The following is a 26,944-nucleotide window of genomic DNA, read 5'->3' as shown; positions in this document are numbered from 1 at the left end:
TGGGTCATGTGGTCAGCATGACTAAGCCGCTTCTGGCGAACCAGAGCAGCACATAGAAACGCCGTTTACCTTCCCGCCAGAGCGGTACCTATTTATCTACTTGCACTTTGACGTGCTTTCGAACTGCTAGGTTGGCAGGAGCAGGGACCGAGCAACGGGAGCTCAACCTGTCAAGGGGATTCGAACCGCCGACCTTCTGATCGGCAAGTCCTAGGCTCTGTGGTTTAACCCACAGTGCCACCCGTGTCCCCATGGCTGGAGATACTGCACTGCAAAATTCAGAGAGGTGCAAATTTCAAAAGAGAGATGTGTTTCAGGTGACACATTGCTCCAGGAAGTGCAAATTAAATAAGTCCGCCTTTAAATGTGATCAGAACTGCGTTTCTTTCCCATCCTTACCATTTAGTCTCATATTGAGGATCTGGCTGCAATGAATATCTAGAATGGCCACTCAAGCACATCCAGCAACATTTATCACATCGAGGGGCAGTTATGGGTGAGGGTGAAAGTTTGGAAGCAGCCCGCTGGTGTTACGTTCATGCATTCATGTGCAATCCCGTGCATGCCTGCTCAGAAGTAAGTCCCACTGAGTTTAAGGAGACTTGAGTAAAGGTAAAGGGACCCCTGACCATTAGGTCCAGTCCTGACTGACTCTGGGGTTGTGGTGCTCATCTCTCTTTATTGGCCGAGTGAGCCGGCGTACAGCTTCCGGGTCATGTGGCCAGCATGACTAAGCCATTTCTGGCAAACCAGAGCAGCGCAGGGAAACGCCGTTTACCTTCCCGCCAGAGCGGTACCTATTTATCTACTTGCACGTTGATGTGCTTTCGAACTGCTAGGTTGGCAGGAGCAGGTACCGAGCAACAGGAGCTCACCCGGTCGCAGGGATTCGAACTGCTGACCTTCTGATCGGCAAGTCCTAGCTTCTGTGGTTTAACCCACAGTGCCACCCGTGTCCCTAAGGAGACTTACTCCAAGGTTAATGCAGCCTGCGTGCGGAATCAAGAAGAGACTGGCTCTCCTTTTACCAAATTTAACCAAACGGAAGACTTCTATTGCATTCTGTCAGGGCACAGCACAGTTGCAAACTTACTAAATAAATTAAAAAAAAATCCCTCCCCAACTCCCCATCTCTGGAGGAATAGAAGGGAGAGGTTTTTTTTACCACCAGCACACCATTAAATAAATAAATAAATAAATAAAATACACAGGGACCTGTCCCTGGGTTAAGGACACTTGGAAAGCGTGATTCAAAAGTTTCCTTTGGCAATTAGGTCTGTGTTGTCAGATAATAGATTATCCTGGCGGTGTCTACAAGGATAGTCTAGTTTGGAACGAGCACAGGCAAGGCTGGGCACTAGAGCAGGCAGTGACTAAGAAGCTTCTGAAATTTGTCATGTCAGGGAAGGAGGAGGGGAACTTCAACTAAGCTGTTGCTTCTGCCGGGGAAAGAAAACACCGGGCGTCTGCATGTGTGCGTGTGTGCGCGCTCACTAGCTGACAAGATACCGCTCCGGAGCGGCTGGTATTTGAGCTCACGGAGGCTCAGCGGTGTGCTGCCGGAGCCGGTCTTGGATACAGCTGTTGCTCTGGTGAGGCAAAAGGAAGCAGAAAAAGCAAACTCGGAAATGCCGGCTCGGGTTTAATGCGTTCCCAGTAATTGCAGAGTCAAGAACGATCCATTCAAAAGCACTCAGGTAGGTGCTTGTATTGAGCTGTGTGGATTTTAATACATATAGAGAGAGATTGTGTATGAGTGAATGAAAGAGAGAGAGAGAGAGAGAGAGAGAGAGAGAGAGAGAGAGAGAATATAAATGATTGCTAGGTAATGGATCATGGAAAGGGGTATGGGAGAGCAATAAATGATGCTATTGTTGATTTGATTGATAATAATTCTGGAAAGAGGACAGTTAGATTTAGAAAGCTCAAAATGGCCTTTCTCAGGACCATTTCAGAATTTTCAGATTTTTTAACTCTTAAAGTTGTCTAGAAAAAATTGCTAAAGTATGTTACTTAAGTCATTTGTGGTTTGCTTCCGTGTACGTGTGTGTGTGTGTGTTTTTTTAAATGACACCTGAAGAAGAAAGACTGGGGATGGCACAAGTGTTCAAAAACTCACGTGAATACTTTAACCAAAATGATGGGGAAACTGGATATGAATGAGAGAAAAGCCAAATAATTTATTTTTTCATATGCTTGGAGTTTCCTGTTTCACTGGAGTTTATTTGGGCAAAAATTACTCAAATCCATTATAAAGATGTGGAGCAGTGATTTTTGGCTTGAGCCCAGTCTGAGCGGTGGGGGAAATTAAATATGTAATCCTATATACAAATAACTCTGGAACACTCCTCATTGAGTTCAATGGTGATTACTTCTGAGTCGGAAGGCATAGGATCACCATTGGGATGAGTTTTTTCAGCCTTTGTGTCTATGCTCCACTCTTTTTTTAAAGGAATGTTATGAAAGGGGTTAATGCAATGGCATTCCCAATTAATTAATTTCATCAATTCTTCATCCATTCTACTAATGCCTCATTAATTCCTAATTCCACCGTATGGAAGTAGCAGCAGACTGTAAACTGGTCTCTTAACTGCTGGGTAGAAAAATACCTTCCAGATCTGAGGGGAAATCACACATTGGGCACAATAGGCTCACCGTAAAATGCCCCCAAGTCCCATTGATGTCAGTAGGAAACTTAAGCTGTTGCTTAACTCACTTCCTTGAAACCAATGGGACTCCAAATCGTTTAGCTCTGGCTGGATCTTGCCCAGTGTGTATGTTTCCTAAAACAGAGAGGCACAGACTTGAAGGTCACATCCTTGAAGCCCTCATATCCCTGCTAAGTCGAAGGGGGGGGCTTGTTGTGGCTACTCTGTACGTGCTCAGAAGAAGCCTCCTTTTAACTGTATCACATGGCTCCTCTGGGAGTCCTCCTTGCACTGGAAACCTGTCTCCAAGGCATAGTCTTACATGCATCCAATACACATCTCCTGTGGCTATTTCTTGGAGTTGTAGCCCACTCTGTGCCACAGTGATGTCAGGACAGGTGACGATTCCCTCTTACGCCACACCAGGGGCTTTGTGCAATTGCCAGCGATGCCTCGAAAGGTTGTGTCTTTGCAGCCTGAAGTGGGGCATTGAAAGGTGAGGGTTCGAATCCTGCCCTCTTAGGGCTTGGCTTCATTACCGTTTTTCATAGCCTTTCCACGAGGAGTGGGTCAGATCTCAGAGGTAAAGCCCACGCTCTGTCTGCTGCAGATCTCTGGTTCAATCCCACACATCTCTACCCAAGTCCCTGGGAAGCCATATCCAACCAAAGGTTGCAGCAACATACCGAGTTAGCACAACCAATGGTTTGGCGCAGACAAAGGTGGCTTCATGTGCACTGTGTCCTTGAACCTCACAATTTCTCGCTTGTTTAAAGCAGGTAGAGGGATTGATCCAGGTAAAGCCCCCCTCCCTCACAAAATGCACACCATCTGTACTCATTTGTTCCTCACCGACAAAGGCTACTGAGACGATTACTCAGTCCACTTCTTTGGAGAAGCCCAGTGTGGCAAAAGGTCGAGAAGATGGAGCGTTATGCAATTTCTATGCGACGCAGAGATGTAGAGATTGTAGGATTAAACCTCAAGGTAGCGTTTTGGGCTGGCTTGTCACATCAGTTAAAAGGGTCCGTGGTTCCGGATCCATGCAGCGCAGCCTATGTTTATTATATAATTTTGCAGCCGTCTCTTTTATTTTTAATACTCCGCTGAATCACAATGTGTGTGCGTTCATATTTTTGGAATGCCAATGATAAAAATGGCAAATAGTTGGGCAGAGATCCAGTCCCTAGAAAAAAAGAAGAAGTTTGGACGAGCCCGAGAAATTGTGTCTCCTTGGAATATGCAGAAATGCGGGGATCCTATTCTGGTTTGCAAGACAACCTGAGCAATGATATGCAGCCACCTAATGGCAAACCAGCTTGTTGGGACCCCTTCCTGCTTGCAGCCTTCTCGATTCGAGGAGGACAAAGCAAAAACCAGACAAGCTAGCAGTGCAGGGAGAGCATAAACCTAGGTGGGCTTTCACAGCATGCATCTATGCATTATTTGTTTATTTATTCGAAACATTTCCATGCCGCCCCGAAAGTCAAAATTCCTGGGGCGTTTTGCCACGACAATACAAATAGCAAGATAAAAACAAGGAAAGGCAAGTGCCAAAATAAGGAGGAAGAGCCGTAGCTAAGTGGGAAGCACCTGCCTTGGATGCAAAAGGCTCCTGTTTCTATCCCATCTCTACTTACAGCTGCCTGAGTCATTGGAGAGCTGCTGCCTGTCCGTGTTGACAGTACTGGGCTGGATGGACCAATGGTGTGGCTCAGTACGGGGCTGCTTCCTATAATCTTAATAAACCACCTCAGGTGGGAAATGGCTTAAAGAGGTTTTTTTTAAAAAAATAATATTTTGAAAATGAATTTATCTCCAGTGCCTTTTGGAAGGATCAAATTTCAGACACCACAGGGTCTTCTTTTATCCCAACAAGTCAGTATAATTCTTTTATCCTCCAGAGGCTGCTGTTTTATCCACATGTACCTTTAATGTTCTTAAATGTACCACATGTTTTTAATGTTCTGTTGAAAGCCACCCAGAGTGGCTAGGGAAACCCAGCCAAATGGGTGGGGTAGAAATATACTAATACTAATACTAATACTAATACTAATACTAATACTAATACTAATACTAATACTAATACTATCTGGGAGGGAGTTAAGCTCCATGACAAACATGGACTTATTCCTGAGTAGGCACACGAACACAAATGCACAGTTAAGGATTGCAATTAATATGTTTTTGAGACCTTGTGTCAATATTTTGCTCTTTCTTTTTTCAAAAAAAAGGAGAGAGATGCTAGACTTGGCTCTAGATGCAGTAGACTATGGACTAAAGGTAAAGGTACCCCTGCCCGTACGGGCCAGTCGTGTCCGACTCTAGGGTTGTGCGCTCATCTCACTTAAGAGGCCGGGGGCCAGCGCTGTCTGAAGACACTTCCGGGTCACGTGGCCAGCATGACGAAGCTGCACTGGTGAGCCAGCACCAGTGCCGCACACGGAAACGCTGTTTACCTTCCCGCCAGAGCGGTACCTATTTATCTACTTGCACTTAGGGGTGCTTTCAAACTGCTAGGTGGGCAGGAGCTGGGACCGAATGACGGGAGCTCACCCCGCTGCGGGGATTCGAACCGCCGACCATACGATCAGCAAGTCCTAGGCACTGAGGTTTTACCCATAACGCCACCTGCGTCTCGTAGACTATGGACTGGCACATGCTAAAATCTGCCAGCCTCTTCAAAGTAGATTACAATGACTCTTACCTCTCATTAGTTCTTGGCCATCAGTTAAACACACAAACGCACACACCACCAGCAACAAAAACAAACAAACAAACAAACAAACCCTGCTATACATTTTGAACTGATTTGACTTTCAAATTTGAGCTTATCGCTTGAAACAGGAATTGAGGGGATGCTCATCAAATTTGCAGATAGCACCAAACTGGGAGGGGTAGCTAATGCTGCAGAAGACAGAATCAGAATTCAGTATGACCTTAACAGATTGGAGAACTGGGCGCAAGCTAACAAAACGAATTTCAATAGGGACAAATGTAAGGTTATGCACTTAGACAGGAAGAACCGGATGCACAAATATAGGATGGGGGACACCTGGCTTAACGGCAGTACATGTGAAAAGGATCTAGGGGTCTTGGTGGACCACAAGCTTAACATGAGTCAACCTTGTGATGCAGCAGCAAAACAAGCTAACGCTGTTCCAGGCTGCATTAACATAAGTCTAGTGTTTGATCAAGAGAGGTAATAGTACTGCTCTATTCTGCCTTGGTCAGAACACACCTGAAATACTGTTTCTAGTTCTGGGTGCTGCCATTTAAGAAAGATGTTGACAAGCTGGAAGGTGTGCAGAGGAGGGCGACCAAGATGATCAAGGGTCTGGAAAAAGCCTTATGAGGAACGGTTGTGGGAATTGGGTATGGAAAAGAGGAGACTGAGAGGAGATATGGTAGCCATCGTTAAATATCTAAACGGCTGTCACACGGAAGGTGACAGCCTGCTTTTCTCCTGCTCTGGCAGGTAGGACCCGAATTAGTGCATTTAAGTTACAAGAAAAGAGATTCCGACTAAACATCAGGAATAACTTTCTGACAGTAAGAGTTGTTAGGCAGTGGAACAGAGTCCCACGGGAGGTGATGTACTCTCCTTCCTTGGAGGTTTTTAAGCAGAGAGTGGATGGCCATCTGCCATGGATGCTTTAGCTGAGATTCCTACATTGCAAGGGGTTGGACTAGATGACCCCTGGGGTCTCTTCCAGTTCTAAGATTCTATGAAGGCAAAATTATGCACAATGCTTCAAAGATTTGTGTCCCATCAATGCTGGAATGGAGTGGGCTGGGTGTTTGAGGCAGCGTTGGGTTTGAAGGAAGCTCCACATCCCCGCCCAGTCACAAATCTCCCACTATGGCCTTGGGCAAGTCTGAACTTACTAGGGCTCTTGCCAGAGTTCTGCTTTGCTGCTTTAAGCCAAGCAGGGAGCTATTGCGTTGCCAGAGGCGTGCAGTGAATTTTTTCCGCAGGGGAATAGTTAAGGCCAGAGGTGCCAGCATGCAAGGGCAATTGGAGGGGGGAGTGATGTGTGCGTGACATCACACATGTTAAAGATTTTCTTGTTTTACAGAAGTATGTGTAATGTCTCTCGTATTTTTCCCATGTAACATTTTTACAAATCCGTTTCATTTGTTGAGACATTAGGGGGAGAAAAAAAGGGGTGGGGGGGAAGATGGGTGGGGGTGGGGTCGGGTGGCGATGTTTCTATTATGCTTAATGTATGTAGGGTTTGGTGTCAGCGATGCTTGTGCTGTTCACTTGTGTTCCTTTGGTGGTGAGAGAGGTTGGGGTTGGCCTAGGATGTGGTTGTTTGTGATTGGCTGAGGTGATCTTTGTTTTTGTGTGTGAGTGGGGTGGATGAATGTTTTGGATCAGGTTAGCCATATTGATTTGTATGCTGTCGGTGGATTCTTGTCATTGTCTTGTTAGGCTGTGTATGTGATAAAGGGGAGCCATACTGGGGTAAAGGCATCTTCTCCTGTTTGTCCTCGTGTCAGTTTCAGTTTATTGGTTAATTTTTCTAGTAGGGCTGTTTCCCATACTATTTGGTACCATTGGTCCATGCTTACTCCTGACAGCTCTCTCCAGTGTCTGGTTATGGTGTTTCTGGCTGCTGAAAGTAGGTGGGTTATGAGTTCTTTGTGGTGTAAATGGGCATTGTTGTCTTGGAAGATGCTTAGTAGGGCGAATTCTGGGGTGTTTAATACTTGCTTATTTTACATATTTATCATGTGGCTGTTGTCCAGAATAGTTGGATTTTGGGGCACTTCCACCACATGTGGAGGTATGTGCCTGTGGAGGTGCACCCTCTCCAGCATTTTGGTGAGATTCCTGGGTGTATTATCGCTAGTTTTCTTGGTGTTAGGTACGACCAGTAGGTGAGTTTCGGAGAGAGTTTTTTTCTTTTCGTTGATATGGATTTAAAGGGGGGTTTAGACCACATTCTGGTCCATTGAGTGGGGTTAATCTCATAGCCTATGTCATTCTCCCATTGTTTTTTGATTGCGTCTAGGGGGTTTGTGGGATTTTGGAGTAGTATTTTGTATATTGCGGATACCATCCCTTTACCGTTTCCCTTTGTTGTTAGGAGGAGGTTTTCGAAGGTTGTCAGGGGCCTAGTTGCTGCTGATTTTACTGTTGGGTTGTTTAAGAGGGCAGAAGCTTCCTGAGCTTTGGGATGGATGCACCAGGCCTCTGACAGGATGCTGCGTCATACAGTCACAGAGTGAATGGGATCTCATGAGATTTCTGAACCTGGCAGGATTTGCATTTACTGTGGTACCTCGGGTTACAGATGCTTCAGGTTACAGACTCCGCTAACCCAGAAATAGTACCTCAGGTTAAGAACTTTGCTTCAGGATGAGAACAGATATTGCAAGTTGGCAGCGGGAGGCCCCATTAGCTAAAGTGGTACCACAGGTTAAGAACAGTTTCAGGTTAAGATCAGACCTCCGGAACGAATTAAGTTCTTAACCTGAGGTACCACTGTATCTCTTTTGGACAGAAATGCCAAGTCATCTTTTTCTCTACCAGGTTTCCCCCCCCCCCCATTTGGGTTCCTGTCAAGATTTTGAACACTTGGCCATCTATTTTCGATAAATTTTGTTTTCTTATTAAAATACCTTAGTGCACAGCACTCAGTATGTAAATAGCATTCTAGACCAGGGTTTCCCCAAACAATAATTTAAAAAATGCAATATTACAAGCAGTTACAAACAGGCTTCTCAGTTGTGGCTCTGTTCCTGTTTGCATGGCAGCACAGAGTTCGCTGTTGGAGGGCGTGATATCAGGACACAGCTGCCCCATGGAGCTTGCCAAAGTATTGATTCTTACTGTGTTCCTGAAACTGACTCTCTGTTCTCAGAGAGCCTAATCCCAAAGCTTTCTGCTGTTCACTCCTGACTCTCTCCCCTCCAGATCTAGGGGTTTTAGTGAACATAAGCTTGACATGAGTCAACCGTGTGATGCAGCAGCAAAACAAGCTAACGCTGTTCCAGGCTGCATTAACAGAAGTCTAGTGTCTGATCAAGAGAGGTAATAGTACTGCTCTATTCTGCCTTGGTCAGAACACACCTGAAATACTGTGTCTAGTTCTGGGTGCCACAATTTAGGAAGGATGTTGACAAGCTGGAACGTGGGCAGAGGAGGGCAACCAAAATCATCAAGGGTCTATAATTGGAAGTAAGGATAAGAAGTTTGTAATGAAAGAGGATATTGATGTTACAAATATGAAATTGGGAACTGCTAAATATGTGTTATGATGAAATTCAGATTGGAAGGTGTCAAGGAAGTCTTCTAGCAATGTAAATATAATAGAATAATAAGAAGTAAAAAATCTTCTTTTAACTTTCGCGTTTTTATTGTTGTTAAGTTTTTATGTTGTGTTAAATGTAATGTTTTTTTCTGTGTTTATATTTGTTTATTATAAGAGAAAACCACTATTTTTTTGGGGGGGGGGTGAATGATCAAGGGTCTGGAAACCAAGCCTGATGAGGGATGGTTGAGGGAATTGGGTATGTTTAGCCTGGAAAAGAGGAGACTGAGAGGAAATATGGTAGCCATCTTCAAATATCTTAAGGGCTGTCACATGGAAGATGGAACAAGTTTGTTTTCCCCTGCTCTGGCAGGTAGGACTCGAACTAGTGGATTTAAGTCACAAGAAAGGAGATTCTGGCTACACATCCGGACGACTTTTCTGGTGGTAAGAGCTGTTCGACAGTGGAACAGATTCCCAAGGGGAGTGGTTGACTCTCCTTCCTTGGAGGTTTTCAAGCAGAGGTTGGATGGCCATCTATCATGGATGCTTTAAGCTGAGATTCCTGCATTGCAGGGGGTTGGACTAGATGACCCTCAGGGTCCCTTCCAACTCTACAATTCTACGATTCTATAATAATAATAATAATAATAATAATAATAATAATAATAATAATAATAAGTTATTATTTGTACCCCGCCCATCTGGCTGGGTTTCCCCAGCCACTCTGGGAGGCTTCCAACAAAGACCAAAAAAACACTAAAATGTCACACAGAACGATGTGGGCAGAACGATGGTGGTGGAGACGCTCCTTCAGGTATACTGGACCGAGGCCGTTTAGGGCTTTAAAGGTCATCACCAACACTTTGAATTGTGCTCATAAATAAACAGGTTTTCCAAGGAAGCACTAGAGCTTCAAAATCAACTTTAATTGTACCACCTGACCCTGCTGGCATGCCATTGAATCCCACCTGTACATAGTGGCAGTCTGGACTCCACCTAGAGGCAAGAAGAAAGACCAAATATAAAAATAGCAGGCACTTTGGCCCCATGTGCACATAATGGCAGAAGCCAGACTTTCTAGCTTATTGTGATATATTGTGACAGGTGTGCTGGTATGTGCTGCCTGATCATTCTCTTGTTGCTCCTTCCCCAGAGGAATAAACAAACCAGAAAATTATGGTTTCCTGTTATGGATGAAACAGGCCATGGCTTGTTGCTCTCTATTGCTAGCCAACCTTAAGCCATAGCTATTGTTGGCTAGGGAATGTGCCTTGTTTCGAAGAATCACTTATACTTCAAAAGAAAAGGCACACCTGGTGATTATTTTTTAAATTGAAGGGATGGCTAACATCACCAAGAACCCCATGTAATACATAGTCCTTCAGATGTTGCTGGACTTCAACTCCCATCAACTCCCTACCAGTATGGCCAATGGTCAAGGAGGATGGGAGTTATAGTCCAACAACATCTGGAGGACCACGAATTCCAAATCCCTGTATTAAACAAGGAATACATGGGAACTTGGGATGTGGGTGGCGCTGTGGGTTAAACCACAGAGCCTAGGACTTGCCGATCAGAAGGTCGGCGGTTCGAATCCCCGCAACGGGGTGAGCTCCCGTTGCTCAGTCCCAGCTCCTGCCAACCTAGCAGTTTGAAAGCACATCAAAGTGCAAGTAGATAAATAGGTACCGCTCTGGTGGGAACGTAAACGGCGTTTCCGTGCGCTGCTCTGGTTCGCCAGAAGCGGCTTAGTCATGCTGGCCACATGACCCGGAAGCTGTACGCCGGCTCCCTGGGCCAATAAAGCGAGATGAGCGCCACAACCCCAGAGTCGTCCACGACTGGACCTAATGGTCAGGGGTCCCTTTACCTTTACATGAGAACTGCTGGAGCATTCAGGTAGCTCAGACTGTTCCCAGTCCACCGCTGAAACATGGTTATTTTTCTGGATTTATATCTAAGTCAATTTCCATTTTTTTTTGCACATGACCTGCCTAGAGAACTGCATTGCAAAATTCAGGGAGATGAGAAGTTTGAAAGATGTTTCGGTTCATTTACTGCATTGGAAAATGTGGATTAGGTAGGTTCACCTTTATATATGAACTGAATCCAATTCTACCCCATCCTCGTTTACATCCAGTGGGTTTAAGGGACTGCTTGTATGTTTATTCTAAAAATTTGCACCCCGCCTTTCTAGGCACAAGCTAGCTCAAGACAGCTTAAAGGTGAAGGTACCCCTGACCATTAGGCCTAGTCACGGACGACTCTGGGGTTGTGCGCTCACCTCACTCTATAGGTCGGGGGAGCCGGCGTTCAGCTTCTGGGTCATGTGGCCAGCATGACTAAGCCGCTTCTGGCAAACCAGAGCAGCGCACGGAAACGTCGTTTACCTTCCCGCCAGAGTGGTACCTATTTATCTACTTGCATTTTGACATGCTTTCGAACTGCTAGGTTTGCAGGAGCTGGGACCGAGCAACGGGAGCTCACCCCGCCGCGGGGATTCGAACCACCGACCTTCCGAAAGGCAAGCCCTAGGCTCTGTGGTTTAGACCACAGTTTCACCTGCCTCCCACCCAAGGCAGCTTACAACAATCTAAATATAATGAAGGTTCATAGGATTTCCAGCTAGTCTTCCATCCAGGCACTCAGTAGCTTGAGATCATCTGAGCTTCACCAAGCTTGCTGCATTGTCCTGGGATAGCTCAGTCAGTAGAGCACGAGACTCTTAATCTCAGGGTCATGAGTTCGAATTCCACGTTGGGCAAAAGATTCCTGCCTTGCAGGGGGTTGGACTAGATGACCCTCGGGGTCACTTCCAGCTCTAACAATTCTATGATTCTATGTGCCTTCCAGCCAGTCTAAGTCGGATATCTCCTCCTATGACCCATCTTAAAGAAAAGAAGTCGGAAATAGTATTTTAATTTATCTTCCATAGTGGAGCACTCCTAAAAGTCTAGCCACTTTGTGGCTTCAGCATCAAAAAAGTTTTGCTCCCCCTGCCAGCACCATCCTAACTTTGCTTAAAATCCAGCCTGATTAAGAGTTCTGGGAAGCTTCCTCTCTGTTCTCTGATGTTGCAGTTGGTCCTAATAAAAATATTGTGGATTGTGGGTCTCTCCCCCCCCCCCCACCTTGGAATATAAGAGACGAGTGGGTGGGAGTAGAGGGGAAAGGAGAAGAAATTATAAAGCATTTCTGATTAAAGGAGACTGTGGGAGCAAATATCAGTAGCAGGAAATATTTTGTCTCCTGATGCTTAGAAGCGGCTTATCGTGGCTGATATCTTCCTGCTGGCAAGGTCTCACGCTGAGACTGCCGGCCTTGAAACCTCCTAAGCTTTGAAGATTTCCTGGCTACCCAGTATCTATGGGACATTACTGCAGCTCCTGAGAAAGGCCAGTATTACAACCGATTGAAATAAACCCCTGCATAAAGATGTGCTTTTCTGAAACGAATGGCTAAATTTGTTCTTAAGCAGGTAACACCGTCCCCACAAAAAAATACACAATAAAACTGGTAATGTCGCGCATGGATTCCTTTATATTGACACAACTCTCGGGTTTAAAGTTGTGCAAATATGACTCACAGGCTGGGTTTAATAGATTTGTCTCTTTGGAAGGAATTGAAGCCCAAAATTTGGACATCAAATATACGATAAGGATATACTTGCGCAGAAAACTGTTGGGTGTGGTTCAAATAAGCACACTGTGCAGGTCGCAGTGACCATTGGTGTTTGCAGAAGCAGGGGGCCAATGTCTAAAACCAATTTCTCTGCAACACGGGCCAAGTTTTGAATTTTTTACCTGCATATTCTTTTTTTAATCAGTTTAACAGACTAGACCTTGAAAATTTACCATCTACTGTAATTAAGCAATGTCAGTATATTATGCAACCAGGGGTGGGTGGGGGGGCGCAGCCCAGAAAGGCTAATAGGAATTAATTTGAATACTTTGCCTGGTAAAAATATAACAGTGAGCGTATCATGCGAAGTGATGTTGTATCGTTTTGTGACACGGTTTGGATTCTTGGGTTATTGCATGTGGGGTTTGGGTTGTGTGCTCACTGTCTGTGGTAGACATACAGATATATTTTTGTTCTTGTATCAAGGGCTTCTGAATCAAGAAGAGATGAAGCAGGCCTAGTTCTGCTCCTTGCAACAACAACAAAACCTAGGAGATTGCTCTAGTTCATTTGAGAGCTGAGATGTATTGCTTTGCCTTCAAGAACGAGGCTGGCGATCCTGCCAGGAAGCTGGATTTCTTGCTTTTGTTGTTGTTTAGTCGTTTAGTTGTGTCCGACTCTTTGTGACCCCATGGACCAGAGCACACCAGGCACTCCTGTCTTCCACTGCCTCCCGCAGTTTGGTCAAACTCATGCTGGTAGCTTCGAGAACACTGTCCATCTCGTCCTCTGTCGTCCCGTTCTCCTTGTGCCCTCAATCTTTCCCAACATCAGGGCTTTTCCAGGGAGTCTTCTCTTCTCATGAGGTGGCTAAAGTCTTGGAGCCACTGGAAGGATGTCCTTCCAGTGAGCACTCAGGGCTGATTTCCTTAAGAATGGAGAGGTTGGATCTTCTTGCAGTCCATGGGACTCTCAAGAGTCTCCTCCAGAACCATAATTCAAAAGCATCTATTCTTCGGCGATCAGCCTTCTTTATGGTCCAGCTCTCACTTCCATACATCACTACTGGGAAAACCATAGCTTTAACTATATGGACCTTTGTCAGCAAGGTGATGTCTCTGCTTTTTAAGATGCTGTCTAGGTTTGTCATTGCTCTTCTCCCAAGAAGCAGGCGTCTTTTAATTTCGTGGCTGCTGTCACCATCTGCAGTGATCATGGAGCCCAAGAAAGTACAATCTGTCACTGCCTCCATTTCTTCCCCTTCTATTTGCCAGGAGGTGATGGGACCAGTGGCCATGATCTTAGTTTTTTTTTATGTTGAGCTTCAGACCATATTTTACGCCCTCCTCTTTCACCCTCATTAAAAGGTTCTTTAATTCCTCCTCACTTTCTGCCATCAAGCTGGTTGTTATGTACTGAAGTTCTCACCCTGGGCCAGCAAGGGGATACTGTAGATAGTTCAGGTCCACATATGCAAATAAGGGATCGAAAGTGATGTTCAGTGATTGGATAGTTACAGAAAATGGTTACTGTTGCGTTCTAGTGGAGCTCTATATAAGCAGGCTGGCTGAACCCTTCAGTTCAGTTCTGTTCTGGCCTGTGAATAAACAAGGGCTGTTTGAAGAATCGCTGTGTCGTCTGATATGTTCACCCACAACTTAACAGTTGTGTCATCTGCATATCTGAGGTTGTTGATATTTTGTTCGGCAATCTTAATTCCGCCTTGGGATTCATCCAGCCCAGCCTTGCTTAGGGAGTCAAATAGATGTGAATCATAGAATTGTAGAGCTGGAAGGGGCCATGAACGGGAGTGCCAACTTGGCCGCAACCGTGTCTGCCCGGGGCCATGGGTGCCATGCAGCTTGCATGGCCCTGACACCGAAATTTGTGGGTGCCCGGCCCCTTCGTGGGGAATTTTGTAGGTGCTCAGGCACCCAGGGCCCAAGGGAGTTGGCACCTGTGTCCATGAGAGTCATCTAGTCCAACCCCCTGCAATGCAGGAATCTTTTGCCCAAAGTGGGATTTGAACCCATGACCCTGAGATTAAGAGTCTTGAAAGGGCTACAATTTTACAGACCGGAAATGGGTGTCTTCTGCAGATCAATCAGTCCCCAAATGCCTGGGAGAACAAAAAATGCATTTGCCTGGCACGGAAAAGCTATCCATATTGGTGCCAGGTGAGCTTTCCTTAGGAGAGCATTCCACAAGCCAGGGTAAAGGTAAAGGTAAAGGGACCCCTGACCATTAGGTCAAGTCGTGGCCAACTCTGAGGTTGCGACGCTCATCTCGCTTTATTGGCCAAGGGAGCCGGCGTACAGCTTCCGGGTCATGTGGCCAGCATGACTAAGCCGCTTCTGGCGAACCAGAGCAGCACACGGAAATACCGTTTAGCTTCCCGCCGGAGCGGTACCTATTTATCTACTTGCACTTTGATGTGCTTTCAAACTGCTAGGTTGGCAGCAGCTGGGACCGAACAACGGGAGCTCACCTCGTCGCGGGGATTCAAACCACCAACCTTCTGATCGGCAAGTCCTAGGCTCTGTGGTTTAACCCACAGCGCCACCCGTGTCCCTACAAGCCAGGGTAGGGGTGCACGTGAAGTTTTGAAATCTGCCAAAACCTATACTTCTGACATGGGTTGCCATATGTCCAGATTTTCCTGGACATTTCAGCGATTTCTGCATGGACACTGTTAATAATAATAATAATAATAATAATAATAATAATAATAATAATAATATTTATTTATACCCCGCCCTCCTCAGCCAAGGCCGGGTTCAGGGCGGCTAACAACCAATAATAAAAATGAGATAAATGAATACAACTTAAAGACAAGATTAAAATAAAACATTAAAACAATTAAAATGCAGCCTCATCACAGGAGGAGAAAGGAAAAAGAAAGAGGGGGAGGGAATCAAATTGGCTCCAAGCCAAAGGCCAGGCGGAACAACTCTGTCTTACAGGCCCTGCGGAAAGAAATCAGATCCTGCAGGGCCCTGGTCTCATGAGGCAGAGCGTTCCACAGGCTGGAGCCAGTGTTGAAAAGGCCCTGGCTCTGGTTGAGGCTAATCTGACTTCCTTAGGGTCCGGGATCTCTAGGGTGTTGCTATTTATGGACCTTAAGGTCCTCCGTGGGGCATACTAGGAGAGGCGGTCCTGTAGGTACGAGGGTCCTAGGCCGTGAAGGGCTTTAAAGGTCAAAAGCAGCACCTTAAATCTGACCTTGTACTCCACCGGGTACAAGGTGGGAGAAAAGCAATGACAAACCTAGACAGCATCTTAAAAAGCTGAGACATCACCTTGCCAACAAAGGTCCGTACAGTTAAAGCTATGGTTTTCCCAGTAGTGATGTATAGAAGTGAAAGCTGGACCATAAAGAAGGCTGATCACCGAAGAATAGATGCTTTTGAATTATGGTTCTGGAGGAGACTCTTGAGAGTCCCATGGAATGCAAGAAGATCAAACCTATCCATTCTGAAGGAAATCAGCCCTGAGTGCTCACTGGAAGGACAGATCCTGAAGCTGAGGCTCCAATCCTTTGGCCACCTCATGAGAAGAGAAGACTCCCTGGAAAAGACCCTGATGTTGGGAAAGATGGAGGGCCAAGGAGAAGGGGATGAGAGAGGACGAGATGGTTGGATAGTGTTCTCGAAGCTACCGGCATGAGTCTGACCAAACTGGGAGGCAGTGGAAGACAGGAGTGCCTAGCGTGCGCTGATCCATGGGGTCACGAAGAGTCGGACATGACTAAACGACTAAACAACACTCCACCGGGAGCCAGTGTAGCTGGAAAAGCACTGGGTGAATATGCTCCCATGGCAGAGACCCCGAAGGCCAAATCCTGGTTATGTCTGGGAAATTCTGGACATATGACAGCCCTAATAGGGCTACCTCTGAAAAGGCCTGTTCTCCGAAAAGCCTCCTTCTAGATTTCTCTAGGAGCAGGTGCATGGAGGAAGGCCTCCGATGATGATCTTGGGGTGCAGGCAGTCTCACTGTCTGGGTACAGGATTGTGCCACTGCAGCCTGGAGGTGGTATGTGTCTGTGTGCATGTTTCTATAGGTTTGTGCTGTGCTTTTCTTCTGGGGGGGGGACACAGGGGTACGCATACCCCTAAACATTTGGTGAATCTTTGTACTTTTGTCCATTTACAGTGGTACCTCTGGTTGCGGATGGGATCTGTTCCAGAGCTCCGGTCGGATCTCAAGGTTTTCCCAACCTGTTCTGCGCATGTGCGAGGCACAGTAGAGCACTGCTGCACATGTGCACGGCGAAACCCGGAAAAATACTTCCGGGTTTGCCGCATGCGTATCCCGAAGGATATGTAACCAGAGGTGCGCGTAAGTAGAGATACCACTGTACTATACAGTGGTACCTCAGGTTACATACGCTTCAGGTTACATACGCTTCAGGTTACTGACTCCGCTAACCCAGAAATAGTGCTTCAGGTTAAGAACTTTGCTTCAGGATGAGAACAGAAATTGTGCTCCGGCGGCGCGGCAGCAGCAGGAGGCCCCATTAGCTAAAGTGGTGCTTCAGGTTAAGAACAGTTTCAGGTTAAGTACGGACCTCTGGAACGAATTAAGTACTTAACCCAAGGTACCATTGTATTTATTTTTCCGGATTTGAACTATAAAATTCTGATTTTCTTGAGTTAAAACGACAGTACCCCTAAACATTATTATTTTTTTTAGAAAAAAAGTACTGGGTTTGTGTATTATAAAGTTATAAAGACTCCCTCTGTATAGCAAAGTAGCAAAACAGGAAGAGAGAAAAACAAAGCCTCTATTTTGGATGTGCAAGTTATTACATCCTGGTGTTTTTTGCTTTTTGTATGCGAGACATCAAAAAATATTGCATCTCCCCACATGAATGATATGACCTTATTCTGCGTATTATGTCATACCCTGCAACATTTCTCTGTTGAAAATAGGGACATCCCATTCCATAAAGATAATTTTACTATTTAAACCCCACACCTCTTACTGGGTTGCCCCAGCCACTCTGGGCAGCATCCAACATACATAAAAATATAATAAAATCATTAAATATTAAAAAAACACTTCCCTATACAGGATTGCCTTCAGATGGCTCGGGGGTCGGATAACTCCAACATTTTTCCAATGAAAGTAGGGACATCCTAAGGAAAAGTGGGACATTTCTGGATCAAATCAGAAGCTGGGACGGCTTTTCTCAGGGCCGTCCCTAGAAAATAGAGAAACTTGGAGGGACTGCTATATAGATCTGAGCTAGACTGACCAGGAGTGATCTCTCTTGCTCTCTTTCTCTTTATTTCTCTCTCTCCAGACAGTCCTCCTGCAGTCTCAGAGCTGCAGACTGCACAGCATATTCTGTGTTTGCTCTTTGGTTTATTAACGCTAATTGAGGCTTCACAAATTTGCATGCTGAAATTATCTTGGCTTCGCTAGGTATTTGTTGAATGGATTTCAATGCAACAATCAGAGGTTTCCTTGAATAGATGTTGTTACAAGGCTCTAGCACCTATGATTGCTATGATTAAAGGAGAGTTAAGAAGAAAAAGAGCTCATTTCTCCCTTCCGTGCTGTTGCAGTTTGTTTACTTTCTCAAGGCTTTCTTCAGCTGCTTTCTGAGCAGCTATATCTGAAGATGTACAGTGGTAAAAGTAAGCAACTATCTTCATGTATGGAGTGCCTGCACAAGCTGTTGCTGAAATATTCCCCCCTATAAAAGCTATAAAATAAATAAATAAATAAATAAATAAATAAATAAATGTATGTATGTATGTATGTATGTATGTACGTACGTACGTATGTTTCTGAAAAGGAAAATGATGCTGGATCTCAGGCCAACATAGGACCCAGCATCATTTCCCATTTCGGAAGCTAAATATTGCCCCATTGTAGCATTTCAAATAAATAATCATTTATCATTGATAGTTTGGGCATAACAGAAGGAGAATCCAGCTGGATCAAAGCTAATGGGCCATCTAGTCCAGCAGCCCTTTTTTACAGTGGATGGCCAGGTGCATGTGGGAAGTCTGAAAGGGGTGTTTTATTTGATTCCTTTAGACCTTTGAAGCCTTCACATATTTGAGTGGGGGGCAGAATCTGCATACAGTGGTACCTCGGGTTACAGATGCTTCAGGTTACAGACTCTACTAACCCAGAAATAGTACCTCAGGTTAAAAACTTTACCTCAGGATGAGAAGAGAAATCGCATGGCTGCAGCAGCGGGAGGCCCCATTACATAGCTGTCAACTTACAGATTTGAAAAGGACCTGTAGCCTTGAAAATGAGGGACCAGCAGCCAAAATAAGGGACCTGCAGCCTCACCTGTTCCAGGCGCTCCAGTCTTCCTGTCCTCCTGCAGTCTGGTCAAACTCATGCTGGTAGCTTCGAGAACTCTGTCCAACCAACTTTGTAACCAGAGGTTCAACTGAATAGAATCTGAATCACATGCACCACAAGGCCTATGCAGCCTCAACTTAAGATGGCTCCCCGGCCTGGCTTTGCACTGCAAAGTTTGCAGCAGCACGTGCAACAATTTGGCATCCAGCATTCAAAAACCAACTCAGCTTGCATTAACTAGCCACACACAAGGCATGCAAGCTCCACCCCCCAGTCGTTCTTAGACTTCTTATTGGGTGAGCAGCACAGCCAAGCAACACAGTTGGAGCCTCCCTCCTCCCTGGCCGGCAGGGAGGGAGAGAGAGGAGCTGCTTCCTTTGAAATTTAAGTGTCAGGGAACTGCCATCAGAGCATCAGGTGGTGGAGGGACTCAGGCAGGATGAAAGAGACTCAACTGCTGAAGCAGGGACCAGCAGGGGGAGGAGCGGGTCTCTGAGGGAATGCGAGCAGGAGGGAGGGCTCAGGGAGGCTTCCAGCGAGAACAGTGGGGAGGTATCGGAGTCTCCCATAGGGAGACCCATACCTCGCAGGAAACTGTCACGCCGTGAGTCCAGGAGACGCGTTTCCGTTAAGGAACTTCTTTGCTGGAAACGCTTCCGCAGACAGCCACTGTCGGACTCTACTAGTGACTAGAGCAGACATGTCTGAGGAGCTCCGTCACACACGGAGGTTTGTGGGGGCGCACAAACTCTGAGGGAGCACGTTTTCACGCACAAGCAGCTAATCAAACCCTCACAGCAGTCCGACAGTCTTTGTACGCTGCCTGTGCAAGAGAAGGCGTCATGAGCGAACCAACCGGAACCGGAGGAGCAGGGGCTGGAGCTGGTCCAAGCTTGGAAGATAGATACCGAGCGTTGGAGGTTCAACTGGCCCTGCAGACGGCGAGGCTGGAGGAGAGAAGGGCTCAGGATGCAGACAAGAAGGGGAGAGCCACTCAATTCCCCAGAAAGGTACCAGGATTGGTGCAGAAATTTGGGGGGGACCCCAAGGACTACCATGCTTTTAGGACAGAGATGCAATATGCCCTTAATGTGCAGTTCGATGAGTTCCCTGATGAGGAATCGCGAGTTGCTTTTGTAATTGGGCATCTTGAGAAAGGGGCTAGAGACTGGGTGCGACCCCTAATGGCAACGCACAATGACATACTAAAGGACACAATGAAGTTCTTTCGTGCAATGGATATCATGTTTTCCAGCGATATTGAGGAAGGGGTGGTGCGCAGACAGCTAATGGCTTGTAAGCAGGGGAGTCGATCTGTCCGTGAATATTGGACTGAGTTTACCATGCTGATTCACAGACTGAGTTGGGATTTATCGGCGGCACCCGTTCAAATGCTATTTGAAGAAGGTCTTTCTTCGGGGGTGAAAGACGAGCTGGCACGGAGCCCCAGGGCGGAGTCTATGGATCAGCTGACCAAATCTGCGCTGACCATAGGAGCGCGGCAGGAGGCAAGAGCCTTGGAGAGGCGGGAAGGGAGAGGGGAACGTTGGAAGGAGTTCCGCATTCCAGACATTCCTGAGCCAGCTTTCCCGCCGGCAGAGCCGATGGAAATCGGAACAGCGCGCGCGCGCGCATTTTCAAAAACCAGCGAGGGAGCTAAGAAGGAGGGAAAGGGCCCCCGGAAATGCTATCTCTGCCAACAGCCAGGCCACTTTGCCAGAGTCTGCCCCCAGAGGAAGGAATGGCAAGGGATGGTGGGAGCTGTTGAGGGGGGAGAAGAAGGGGGAGCGGAGCAGGTAAAAGCCAACGCCTGGTTGCCACAATTGGGGCACTGCAGCCAGGCCAAAGAGCAGTGAAAGTGCCCGTGCCAGAAGCTCCTCGACCTGCTCTAGTGATTGAAGTGTCGCTAGAGCTGCAGAATGGGCACCCCCTAAAAATAAAGGCGCTATTGGACTCAGGCAGCTCCTGCAATTTTATGAGCAAGGAGTTTGCTGCTGAACACCAGATACAGACCATCCCTTTAAGCAACCCCCTGCAGGTGACCACGATTGATGGCAGGGAGTTGTTGGGAGGAGGAGTCCGCTTGCAGACTGTCCCAATGATAATGAGGGTGGCAAGGCACACAGAACTGATAGCGTTTAATGTGGCCACCCTGGGAGGCGCTCCCATTATTTTGGGAATGAGCTGGCTAGCTCTACATGATCCGCTGGTTGGCTGGCATCAAAGAGTGGTGTCCTTTGGTTCAGCACATTGCCTAGAACACTGCAAAGGGGAGAAGGGTTCCGTAGGGGCCCAAGCCACCCTAGCAGGGACTGAAGTAATGGGGAAGGTGAAGGTACCACCACAGTATGCAGATCTCAGCGACGTGTTCAGCGAGAAGGAAGCTGACCAACTACCACCTCATAGACCCTTTGATTGTCAGATCAATTTACTCCCTGGAGCACAGCTTCCCGTGGGCAAGTTGTATGCCATGTCAGACAGGGAGATGCAGGAGTTGCGAGGGTTCATTGACAAGAACCTGAAGAGAGGCTTCATCAGAGAGTCCAAAGCAGCAGGGGGGAGCCCAGTGTTCTTTGTGGACAAAAAAAATGCAGACAAGCCGAGACTTGTATGTGATTTTAGGCGGCTGAATGCAGTGACTGAACCGGTGGCGTTCCCTATGCCCAGAATTGATGATATTTTGACCATGGTGAGGAAGGGAAAGATTTTCACAAAGCTGGATCTAAGGGGGGCGTACAACCTGATACGCATAAGGAAAGGGGATGAATGGAAAACCACCATGTTTACCCCTTTGGGGGCGTTTGAATACCTCGTTATGCCATTTGGATTACAAGCAGGCTCCGCGTGTTTTCAATCTTTTATGAACCACGTGCTGGGCCCTTTGCTCTACAAGAATTGCGTTGCCTTTCTAGATGATGTGTTGGTGTATTCTGAGAATGAGGAGCAACATGTGAGAGACGTCAGAGAAGTGTTGAGCAGACTGCAAGCCAACAGGCTGTGGGTCAAACTGGAGAAGTGTCGGTTCCATACCAAGGAGGTGGAATTCCTGGGGTACCGCCTGTCAGACAAGGGATTGGCCATGGATCCCGGCAAGGTACAGGCAGTGCTGGAATGGAAAACACCCAAAACCAAGAAGGATGTGCAGAGGTTCCTAGGGTTTGGAAACTTTTATCGTAAGTTCATCCGCAACTTCGCCCATCTGACGGCGCCCATCACTGACTGTCTCAGCAGTAAGAAGAAGTTTGTATGGACGGCGGAGGCGGGGCGAGCGTTTGAGGAACTGAAAAGGGCCTTCGCCTCTGAAGAACAACTTCTGCATGTGGATTTACGAAAGAAGCTAAGGGTTGAAACAGACGCATCTGACAGAGCCATAGGGGCGGTGCTTCTTCTGCAGCCGGGGAAGGAGGAGTCGGAGTGGCGTCCGTGTGCCTTCTTCTCGCGGAAGCTGAACAAATCCGAGAGGAACTACACGGTGTACGACCGAGAACTGCTTGCTATTCATGAGGCGTTCCGGAGATGGAGGCATCTGCTAGTTGGTGCACAACATAAAGTGCAAGTGTGCACGGACCATAAAAATCTAGAGTACTGGAGAACGGCGCGAGTGCTCAACCAAAGGCAGTTGAGATGGGCCCAAGAGTTCTCCAAATTTAACTTTGAGATTTGTTATGTGCCAGGCCCAGAGAATGTTAGGGCGGACGCTCTCTCACGCAAGCCTGAATATTTGGAGGGGGAGGGAGCACCCGAAGAAACCCATATCATTCCAGAGGACCGCTGGGTGTGTGGGGCGACTTTGGTGGGGCAAAGGGAATTGGTAGAGGGTACGGTGCAGGATGCATACGCCCAGGGGAAACTCAGGGATCTCAGAGGGGAGGAAGACAAACCCGGTGGTTTTGAGGAGAGAAATGGGGCATTGTATTATAAGGGAGCGTTATATATACCTGAAGGGGAATTGAGGGAGAAAGTACTCAAGCAGCTGCACGATAGCCCCACAGCAGGGCACTTTGGGCAACACAAAACCATGTGGCTGGTTACCAGGGAATTTTGGTGGCCCAAGGTCAGGGAAGATGTGCGGGAGTATGTGAGAGGGTGTGAACAATGCCAAAGAGCCAAGGGGGAGAGGCAGGCGCCGGCTGGTTTATTAGAACCACTGCCCACACCTGAGAGACCGTGGGAAGCAGTGGCAATAGATTTCATGACTGATCTGCCAAGGTCTAGAGGGAAAACAGCCATCATGGTTGTAGTAGACCTGTTAACTAAAATGGCCCACTTCATAGCCTGCTCACATGCGGTTACAGCAGAAGAAACCGCCAAATTGTTTGTAGAGAATGTGTTTAGGTTGCATGGCGCCCCCTTGAGGGTGGTTTCGGACCGAGGGAAACAATTTACTTCCAGGTTCTGGAGGAAGCTCATGAGCTTACTGCATGTAGAGGTTAATTTCTCGACGGCCCGTCATCCTGAAACCAACGGGCAGGCGGAAAGAGCAAATGGGGTTCTCCAACAATATTTGAGGTGTTATGTTAATGACAGAGAGAATGATTGGGTGGAGAAGCTGGCGTTGGCAGAATTTGCCTACAACAATGCAGAGAACGTGTCCACGGGGATGAGCCCCTTTTTGGCTAATCACGGGTGCCATCCCAGAGCCTTCCCAGGGGGGGAGGGGGAGAACTGGAGCGTTCCAGCTGCAGAACAGTTCGTGGAAGAAATGGAAGCGATCCATCGCCAGCTCCAACTCAACTTAAACAGGGCTAAGGAGGAATATAAGAGGCAAGCAGACAAAAACAGAAGGGAAGGTGAAAGCATCAGGGTGGGGGACCAGGTGTGGCTGTCAACCCAAGGGTTGCCATTCAAAGGAGGTTGTAAGAAATTAAGACCCAAAAGGCTGGGTCCGTTTGAAGTCATACAGCAGGTCAATCCAGTGGCTTTCAGGCTCCGGTTACCGAACCACATGAAGCTGCACCCAGTTTTTCACAGGTCGTTGCTGTCACCGTATAGAGGAGACAGTGAGGGGAGGGTCACTAGGGGACCAGCAATGGAGGAGAAGGAACACAGCTACCATGTAGCGGAGATCCTCGATTCCAGGTGGAAGGGAGATCAAGTAGAGTATTTGGTAATGTGGGAAGGGGAACCGGAGTCGGAAAACACCTGGGTTAGGGCAGAGGATGTCAATGACGAGGTTTTAATAGAGACTTTTCATCAGAGGTTCCCACGTAAACCTCAGCCTGTAGCGAGGTTCCGAAGGGAATACTTTGCCACCACCGACGAGGAAGAGGAGTTGGAGGGGTTCCCAGATTCTGAAGAGGAGGAGGATTCAGCTGGCCAGGACGACGATCGATGGAGAGAATTGTTCGAGACGTCAGAAGATGAGGAAGATTCGTTTCGGGGTTTTAGCCCTTCACCTCCCAGGGGGGAGGAATTGGGAGGGGGTGAGGGGGGCCCTGGAGGGGAGGTGGATGTCAGGGAACTGCCATCAGAGCATCAGGTGGTGGAGGGACTCAGGCAGGATGAAAGAGACTCAACTGCTGAAGCAGGGACCAGCAGGGGGAGGAGCGGGTCTCTGAGGGAATGCGAGCAGGAGGGAGGGCTCAGGGAGGCTTCCAGCGAGAACAGTGGGGAGGTATCGGAGTCTCCCATAGGGAGACCCATACCTCGCAGGAAACTGTCACGCCGTGAGTCCAGGAGACGCGTTTCCGTTAAGGAACTTCTTTGCTGGAAACGCTTCCGCAGACAGCCACTGTCGGACTCTACTAGTGACTAGAGCAGACATGTCTGAGGAGCTCCGTCACACACGGAGGTTTGTGGGGGCGCACAAACTCTGAGGGAGCACGTTTTCACGCACAAGCAGCTAATCAAACCCTCACATTAAGGGACATCATTTAAGGGACATTTAGTATACCTGAAGGAGCGTCTCCACCCCCATCAGTCTGCCCGGACGCTGAGGTCCAGCGCCGAGGGCCTTCTGGCGGTTCCCTCACTGCGAGAAGCAAAGCTACAGGGAACCAGGCAGAGGGCCTTCTCGGTAGTGGCGCCCGCCCTGTGGAACGCCCTTCCAGCAGATGTCAAAGCGATAAACAACTACCTGACATTCAGGAGACATCTTAAGGCAGCCCTGTTCAGGGAAGTTTTTAACGTGTGACATTTTACTGTATTTTTGGTTTTTATGGAAGCCGCCCAGAGTGGCTGGGGAGGCCCAGCCAGATGGGCGGGGTATAAATAATAAATTATTATTATTATTATTATTATTATTATTATTATTATTATTAAGGGACATCCATCAATAAGGGACAGCAGCGGGACATGGCGCTGGAATAAGGGACTGTCCCTTCAAATAAGGGACACTTGACAGCTATGCCCCATTAGCTAAAGTGGTACCTCAGGTTAAGAACAGTTTCAGGTTAAGAACAGACCTCCGGAACGAATTAACTTCTTAACCCGCAGTACCATTGTAGTTTTAAAGTCTTTGATCCAGGGCTGGCCCACTCAGGTGGCAAGGGAAGGAACCTACCTCAGGCGGCAGGATCCACAGGGGCAGAAGATGCAGCCTCCAAGCAGGGCTGGATTTAGGTTTGATGAGGCCCTAAGCTCCTGAAGGTAATGGGGTTCAGCTGTCCTTTGTTAACAACAAGTTGCTGTTGTTTTTTGTGTTGAATATATGCTATATGGTAATTTATGGACCTAATAGGTATCTAAAGCCATTTGCACATAATAAATAGGAGCCTACATAACACAAAACACCATTGCTGTATGCAGCTTTTATTTTAGTTGTTTTTTTATCTTATATTTTGGAAATGTACATCCAGTTTTTTCCCTTTTAAATTTTTTGGGGCCCCCAAGAGAGTGGGGCCCTAAACTATAGCTTGTTTAGCTTATACGTAAATCTGGCAATGCCTTCAAGGAATGTATCACGTGTTGCTGGGACGGCACATTCCTTGATGGCCGGATATGGCGTCTCCTCGGTTGCACTCCCCAATGCTTCCTCCACATCAGTCTCTTGGCAAATAGGAGGCACCGCTAATCTCCTCCCACCCTGGTTCCTAATGTATATCTTTATTCCCTCCTTGTTCCTGACGTAGATCTTCACACACCCCTTCTTCCCTGGTGGCGAGGGACGCCATTTTGATGTTTGCCTCCGGCGCCAAAATATCTTGGCCCGGCCCTGCTTTCACCAGTCTCCTAATAAGAAACACATTTTCTGTTCCCTTGTGTTTTTGTTTTGTTTTGAAACTGGGCAACATATCGCTACCAATATGAAAAACCTTAATAGATCTTTTCTCCAGGATTTCCCCTCAACCATCAATTTACTGTTTGTTTGTTCATGCATTTCTCCTTCGGCTTGGTTAGTTTAATCTTTTATCTGTGTACCTATTTGACCGTGGCATCTGAATCAGTCGCTGTACCTGATTGGAGAAATAATTGGCAAATTGTTCAGTGGGAGCGGGAACAAAATAAAGATCGTTCAAACACAGAGCAGCTCAGCAAAAGCAGCTAGAAGACTAAATTTGGACATATTGGTGGTGGGGTCATTTTTATAACTTCAGACATCCAAGCTGTACTTCAGTTGTTTTTCATTTGTGAAAGCAGAAAGGTACTCACTGAATTTTGTTGTTGTTGTTGTTTAGTTGTTTAGTCGTGTCCTACTCTTCATGACTCACTGAATAACAGTAGTAAATAGTAAATAAATAAATAGTAGTAAACAGTAGTAAGTAGTGTGAAATATAGTTCACACTACATCACTACCTTCTACAAACGCCTGCTTTTAAGAATTGTGTTTCCTAAGGACAAGTTATTTCTAATGATGATTGGAAATATTCCTCTTCTTCTTTTAAATACACACACATACACACTCCTTTAATTGCGCTGAGGGCTGCAAATATAAATTAGTTACATGTACCAGGTCAAACCTTTTGGCGGACTGAAAAGGTGTTCAGAATAATTTTTATTATTATTCCATCTAAATATTTAGAATACTTGCAGGTAGCAAGCACCTGGTACCATGGTGGTGGGCGAAAACCTTCCTCTTTACCCAGGCCTTCAGTCATTAATCTATGGCCTTTTAAAAATGGGGAAATGTTATTCTGACCG

General features: G+C 46.9%; 1 protein-coding gene across 1 annotated transcript in view; it reads left to right on the top strand.

The window, feature by feature from the left end:
* Positions 1 to 1,355: 1,355 nt before the first annotated feature.
* Positions 1,356 to 26,944, top strand: part of ESR2 (estrogen receptor 2) — a 79,902-nt gene continuing 54,313 nt past the window's right edge. The window contains exon 1 of the mRNA XM_081192834.1: positions 1,356 to 1,697. The gene's annotated coding sequence lies outside the window, so the exon portion shown is untranslated. The remainder of the gene's footprint in view (positions 1,698 to 26,944) is intronic.

The sequence above is a fragment of the Podarcis bocagei genome (genome assembly GCF_964188305.1).
Source record: "Podarcis bocagei genome assembly, chromosome: 1".
In the NCBI taxonomy this organism is placed as follows: Eukaryota; Metazoa; Chordata; class Lepidosauria; order Squamata; family Lacertidae; genus Podarcis; species Podarcis bocagei.
This window is presented reverse-complemented; position numbering and strand designations above follow the sequence as displayed.